Below are 7,416 nucleotides of genomic sequence, written 5' to 3'. Positions count from 1 at the left end.
ACAGGAGAAAGAGAGCAGCATGGAACGCCTTCAAGAGCATCTTGGAGTGTCACGTTTCACTCAAGTGAGAGAAGAAATGTCCGACCTCCATCAACAATCAAGAATCAGGGATGCTGTCTCGTTTGCCAAGGAGTCAAAAATCAGATGGGCCGAACACATAATGCGATTCAGAGATGACCGCTGGACTAGAGCTGTTACTGATTGGATTCCACAGGATGTCAAAAGACCACGTGGCTGCCCACCTATGAGATGGTCAGACTTCTTTGTCAAGACCCTGAACATATAGTTTGAGACTCTTCTTGTTCCTGGAGTGAGCAGATACCATTGAGCTACACAAGCAAGTGACAGGGACGAATGGAGACATTATTGGCACCCACTCGAGCAACTTGAAGATCAACAGGATGACAAGTGATACAAGTGATACAATAATATTAAATTATGGGAAAGATATGAAGCAGCATGAAGCATCATGGTCTTGTTGACAAGGGTTTTAAATGGCACAATAATTTTAAGGAAAGATGGAGTAGTTTCTTTAAAAACTAAATATATCTCCTATCCCAGCAAATTCACTACTAAGTATTTAGCCAAGACAAATAAAAACCTATATCCACAATTTTAAAAGTGAAGGTATAGCAACTTTTTTCAGAATATCCCGATTTAAAAAACTGATTAAGGGGCCGGAGCAATTGTATAGGGGTAGGGCGTTTGCCTTGTAAGCAGCTGACCCGATTTCAATCCCTGGCATCCCATACGGTCCTCCAAGCACCACCAGGAGTAATTTCTGAGTGCAGAGCCAGGAGTAACCCCTTAGCATTGCTGGGTGTGACCCAAAAAGAAAAAAAACTGATTGTGAGCAGGAAAACAGCCTATGGGTAAGTAATCTACGTGCAATCATAAACAGAACACTAACTAGTGATATGGTATGGATAAATTTCAAAAGCATGATGTCTTTGGGGGTTGCTTCCATATAGTGCTCAGGAGGTCTGGGTGGGAGTGAACTGGAGGCCTCTGAGGCTGCACCCAGAAATGCTTGAAAGAGCCTTTGGTGTTGGTGATTAAACTGTACTCAGCTACATGCATGACATGTGCCTTAACCCTCATATTTTTTTTCTGACCCCTTGAATCTTTACATTTAAAAGCATATACAGCATCATTCCACTTACGTGGTGTTCTAAAACAGGCAAAACTAATCCAACAGTTTTCTCTGGATTGGAGGGTAAGTGGACTCAATAGGAAAGAAAAGATGTCCCAGAGCGGGGGTTAGTGTGAGACTTTATCCATTTAACAAAAGGAAACTTGTAAACCAAAAGTTAATTTCATATAAAACCTAGCTGAAAGTTCAAGTTGGCTTTCTCTTTTTTTTGAGGAATAGCACAGCCTCCCCAAAGTCAGTAATCTCCAGTGTAAATCATGGTGACAAGGACACCGTGCTTCCCTCTAGAGATGTGCAGATATTTTGCAAGTGATGACATCCAACGGTGTCTTATAAATTATAAAAACCCATGCACATTGTTGATGCCTGTGTGTGCAAGAGCTGGAAAGGGCAAGGCATCAGTTTTCAAGCCTAGTAGTATTCCACCTGATCTCTGTCCTAAAGGGCAAGGTCTGCTGAGAGGAGGCAGAGGGGAGGTACAGGAGAGACCTACATCCAAGGCAGAACTTTCCATCCGCAGTTCAAAATACACCAGTACTCAAAGTTTCTGGGGCAAAGGTCAGTCCCCCAAGGTGGAGCTGAAGGACTACAGCTCAGCAAGCAACTGGCTGGCCTGCCGCCTACCTGGCACCTCTGCAGATTTCCCAGAGTTTCACAGTGGATGGTGCCACATGCTCACCCCAGACTGCTGGCTGAACCTGCCCCTGTCGTTATGCCTCAGATTTTAAGTATGGAACTTTCATATGTGCCGTGGGAGAAGAGCTGGGTTAGGTTTCCTTCAAGTGGAACATGGTTAGAGGGTTGAGGAGTAGAGAAAGGCCTCATGATGATTGTAAGTAGATAGAAGAGAACCACTGTCTGAGAAACAAAGGAAGGAAAAAGATGGTGTGCAGGCGTGGAAGCAGCAGAGAGTATCAGAGTTTTTATTTATTTATTTATTTATTTATTTATTTATTTATTTATTTTTAATAAGTGAGTCACCATGAGGGTACAGTTACAAATTTACCCATCTTCGTGCTTGTGTTTCCCTCATATAATGTTCGAGAATCCATCCCTCCACGAGTGTCCATTCTCCACCACCAATGAACCCAGAATCCCTCCCACCCTCCAATCCCGTCCCCCCCCACTCCACCCCGCCTCTGTGGCAGGTATTCCATTTTGTTCTCTCTCCTATTGGGTGTTGTGGTTTGCGATAGGGGTATTGAGTGGCCATTGTGTTCGGTCTCTAGTCTACTTTCAGCACATATCTCCCTTCCTGCGCGGGATCTCCAACCACATTTTACTTGGTGTTCCCATATCTATCCGGGCTGTCTTTCCCCCAGCATGTGAGGCCAGCTTCCAAGTCATGGAGCCAACCTCCTTGTCTTATATACTACTATTCTTAGGTGTTAGTCTCCTACTCTGTTATTTTATATTCCACAGATAAGTACAATCTTTCTATGTCTGTCTCTCTCTTTCTGACTCATTTCGGTTAGCATGATATTTTCCATGTTGATCCACTTATGTGCAAAGTTCATGACTTCATCTTTTCTAATAGCTGCATAGTATTCTATTATATAGATGTACCAAAGTTTCTTTAACTAGTCATCTGTTCTTGAGCTCTCGGGTTTTTTCCAGAATCTGGCTATTGTAAACAGTGCCGCGGAGTATCAGAGTTTTCCGAGGGGAGCAGGGCCCAGGCAGAAGAGTTGTACCCAGCCAAAGTCTCTGGAAAACCAGGGGCAGCACTCAGCAGTAGTTTGGAAAAAGCAAGCTAAGGAGATCTGTACCTCAAAAAATAGCCTATGGACCTTTACATTTTACAGATTCTTTTCAAACCAGGTACATGATTCTTAACATAAAAGACAAAGCTGGGGCTGGAGCAATAGAACAGCGGGTAGGGCATTTGCCTTGCACACGGCCCACCCAGGTTCGATTCCCAGCATCCCATATGGTCGCCAGAGCACTGCCAGGAGTCATTCCTGAGTGCATGAGCCAGGAGTAACCCCTGTGCATCGCCGGGTGTGACCAAAAAAAGAAAAAAAAAAGACAAAGCTTTCTAAGTCCTCCTATGTCTGAGACAGCTGTGGTTTGTCTCTGTACAAAAAGCACTGGACACTTCTCCAGTGCTGTTCCAACTTGGAACTTTTGTATATTTCTGCTGCTTAAAAATTACACTGGTGATGCCAGTGTTTTGATTTGTGTTCAAGTAAGTGTGAGCCACCAGTGGTACACATCAGCAGCAACATGTTAAAGTGGTTTCTCATATATTCATAATATATGAAATTTTAAATGTGTGTGTAAACAGTTACACAATTGGGAGTGGGGGGGAGGAGAATCTCTTTAGCACTAAATATCAAACACTAAAAGAGCGAAAAACTTACAGAGCAATTGGCTACAGTACATCAAATAGTTGGTGTTTTTAGGAAAATGTTTTCAAAAATATTTACTAAGTATCCTGTGCCAAGACCCATCACATCAAATCTCCACAAAACCCTGTGATAACATTATTTTTAGTTTACAGATATCCAAATAGTTTGAAAGTTACTAACATAACACAGGTTCTCACTGCTAGAAATAGAAGTTGCCAGTCAGCCTCCAGACATGTTGTATAAGAGAGTGAATCTCTGTTTAAGCCAATGGCCGTGGTGCGTATTCTATGTAGCTGAAACTAATTATAACTTATTCATTTACCTAATTATCAGAGATTTCTGACACTACTTTGGTTCAAACCCCAATCTCCAGACTAGAGGAATACTCTAATAGACTTGCCCCAGCTGCTATAATTCTGATTCCCTTCTCCTTTTGCATCAGAGAAAGAAAAATCAATAATCTAATAAGTCTTTCGCCAGGGATTGGGGGAAGTCCACAAAACATTTCCTCAGGGGCCAGACTGATAGTGCGTAGGTAGGGTGCTTGCTTTGCATGCAGCTTACCCAGGTTTGATCACTGGCATCCCATATGGCCCCCAGAGCACCACCAGCAGTAATTCCTGAGTGCAGAGCCAAGAGTAAGCCCTGAACATAGCCAGGTGTAACTTCATAACAAAACAGAACAAAAAAGTTTCTCCAGCAGCTCCTGAAGGTAGAACACCTGTTAACCCCTGCCTAGAAAATCAACATACATAGTGGTAAATATAAATGTACTCACTGACATTTTTAATGAGACTGAGGGAGATGGTTATGGATTTTCCTCATTTGTTCATTGAAAGCCGTGCATTAACACCAGGGAAGTTGCAGAGAGAAAAAGTGAGCCCTTCCAGAAGGAGATCTAGCTATGAAGGAAAGGCCTACAGAGGAGAGCAAGGCTGGGATGATCACGCAAGGCGGGATTCGGGCTTCTTCCATTCAGCCCTGAGCACTGCTGGAAGTAACAAATCTGAAGCACCACTGGGTGTTGTTAAAGAAACAAAGAAAGTATCATACTTCAGCGTGTCAGTGCTACAGCCCAGGGGACATAGAGAAGGACACCAGCTTTATTGGGAGAGGAAGGCAGGCTCCTGGAGGTAGTGACCCCGGGTGGTCAATAGTATGTGCTGGGGGGAGAGGGGTGAGATCATTTTCTGGTGCTGGAGGGTGTGGAGGACAGATATGAAATGCATGAGCATCCCTCCAACTACTAGGTGTCTCCTCCAAGTGGAGTATGCACAAACACACACACACACACACACACACACACACATACACACACACACACACGCATGCACGCATGCACACACGCAGGAGACTAAACCTAGATAGGCAGTGCAGAAGATTAAGTAGAGAGCCCAGGGCATACAAGGGAAGGTAAAGTGTCGTGGCGTGGTAGGAAACATGGGAAGGAAGTAAGGCTGTGCTGCCATGAAGGCCCTAGGGGTCTCTAGGTTATCTGCAAGTAGTCAGGGAATGGGAGGTCTTAGACAGAGGGAGGGGGAATGCCATGAGAATCATAGTTTAGACTGATGCCTTTTAGAGGGAATCATGGCATGTTGAGCCTGTGTTTCACCTCCCCATATCAAGAGTGAGCAGGTGACCTGAGGCCTCACTGGCTCTAGGCACCGAATCTCACCCATGGCCATGGGCAAAGCTATGGGTGATTTTCAACCAAAACTGGAAGATATTTCTATTTTAATTTTCATAAGAATATTCTTATCATTTCCCAAAGAGATTGTCTCAATTACATCTCCCCACGAGTATTCCAGTGTTGATTTTTTTCTCCACATCCTCGCCAACACTTGTTTTCTATCTTGTAGACATATGGGTGAGAGGTGATGGGAAGTTTTGACTTGCTTTTCCCTAATAAGTGAGTAATGTTGAATATTTTCCATCTGTCTAGGGTCATTTTTGTGTTTCCTTTGGAGAAGTTTCTATTCAGGTCTTTTTCCCATTTAAAAAAAAACTGAATTCTTGCTTTTCTGTTGTGAATTAATATGAGTTCTAGTGTATTTTGGATCTTAACCCTTTGTCAGATGAATGATGTACAAATATCTTCCCATTATTACTGGGCTAATATTTGTTTTGTGATGGTTTCTCTTTTTTTGGCTTTTTGGGTCACACCTGGCGATGCACAGGGGTCACTCCTGGCTCTGCACTCAGGAATTATCCCTGGCGGTGCTCAGGGGACCATATGGGATCCTGGGAATCGAACCCAGGTCGACCGCGTGCAAGGCAAACGCCCTACCCGCTGTGCTATCACTCCAGCCCCAAACAGAATTTTTTTTTTTTGCTTTTTGGATCACACCCAGCTATGAACAGGGATTGCTCCTGGCTCACTCAGGAATTACTCCTAGTAATTGCTCAGGTGCTCAGGGGACCATATGGGATGCTGGGAATCGAACCCGAGTTGGCTGCGTGCAAGGCAAATGCCCTACCCACTGTGACTCCACCCCATTTGATGATTTCTTTTGCTGGGTAAAAAAATCTTTAGAATTTAGTTGGTCCCATTTGTTTCTCTTGCAAATAAAGTTGATTTCTAAATATGTTTCTCTTTTTCTTTCTTTCTCTCTTTCTTTCTGTCTTTCTTTCTTTCTTTCCTTCTTTCTTTCTTTCTTTCTTTCTTTGTTTTTGGGCCACACCTGGTGATGTTCAGGGTCTACTCTCCTGGCTCTGCACTCAGGTATGACTCCTGGTGGTGTTTGAGGGACCAAATGGGATGCTGGGGGTTGAACCTGAATGGGCCATGTGCAAGGCAAGTGCCCTCTCTGCTATACTATTGCTCTAGCCCACCCAAATTCATTTCTAATGTTGAGATCCTGGAGTTTATTCCTTATTCCTTATGGGTTTCAGTCAAATATACAAATATTTATTTTCACCTAATTTTTGCAAAAGGTGCTAAGTAGTGTTCAAGTTTTATTATTTTAGACAGCGTGTGGTTGTCCAGTTTTCCTAACATCATGTGTTGAAGGAACTTTATTTTTTCCATTGTAAAGTCTTAGTTCCTTAGTCTTAGGTAAGTGTCCTCAATAAGTGTTGACTTATTTCTAGACTGACTTTTGGTTCTGTTTATTCCTCTTTTTCTAGTTTCTCTAGGTATAATGTTAGGTGGCCTTCCACTCAATTCTTTCTGCTTGAGTAGATCACCTGCTACTTGTCCTTAGCGACTTCCTGAGAGCATCAGTTCCTGCGACATCCACCCTCCTCTGCAGATTAAAAATGTCCACATCTGGGCTCTCACAGCACTTGTTCATGCCACGATCTCTGTTACTAGCCCTGACACAGCCAGGATGAGCTGTTTGTGCACTTGTTGCCCAGGCCTGGGCTCTCAGGTCTCTTGCATCCTCATTTCCACAGTGCTCAGCAGTGTTTACCTAGGGGTAGTTAGTGGGTATGTTCTGAGTGAATAAATTCTACCATTAGTCAAACACTAACTGTACAGAGTAGTCCCCTCCTAGCACACTCAGGGCTCTATTTCTAACAGATTTGAGGAAACCCTTCTCCAGGTCGCTGGAGGAACTGTGTCCTTGGAAGTAGTCAAGCTGTTTAAAGCTTGATTGGAGCATTTTTGTTTGTTTGTTGACATGCTCAGGGTCTCTTTACTAAAAGTAAATGCTTTTCACCCATAAAACCACAATGGCACTGTTCTGTTACCCAGGTTTTAGTGTAAAAAAATGGTTTCTTCATTGTAGGGTGGTTAAGCACAGGGAATCTAGAATTGAGACAGCTGAGTTCAAGGTCAAGCCTACTTACCAGTTGTGTGATCTTGAGTGTATTGTGATCCTTTTATACCTCACTTTGTCACTTATAAAATGGGCATAGTATATTTTCTTAGAGTTTCCATGGACTGAAGGTGAGTCTTAGAAGACCACT

At 43.3% G+C, this 7,416-nt stretch overlaps 1 non-coding gene across 1 annotated transcript; it reads right to left on the bottom strand.

Moving 5' to 3' along the window:
• Positions 1-5,094: 5,094 nt before the first annotated feature.
• LOC129399505 (small nucleolar RNA ACA64) lies at positions 5,095-5,219 on the bottom strand. The gene has a single exon (XR_008627137.1). It is a non-coding gene; the product is annotated as a small nucleolar RNA ACA64 (small nucleolar RNA).
• Positions 5,220-7,416: the final 2,197 nt, after the last annotated feature.

This window comes from Sorex araneus, chromosome 11, assembly GCF_027595985.1.
Source record: "Sorex araneus isolate mSorAra2 chromosome 11, mSorAra2.pri, whole genome shotgun sequence".
NCBI classification, from domain to species: domain Eukaryota; kingdom Metazoa; phylum Chordata; class Mammalia; order Eulipotyphla; family Soricidae; genus Sorex; species Sorex araneus.
The sequence above is the reverse complement of the archived record's forward strand: the minus strand, read 5'-3'. Positions and strand labels throughout refer to the sequence as shown.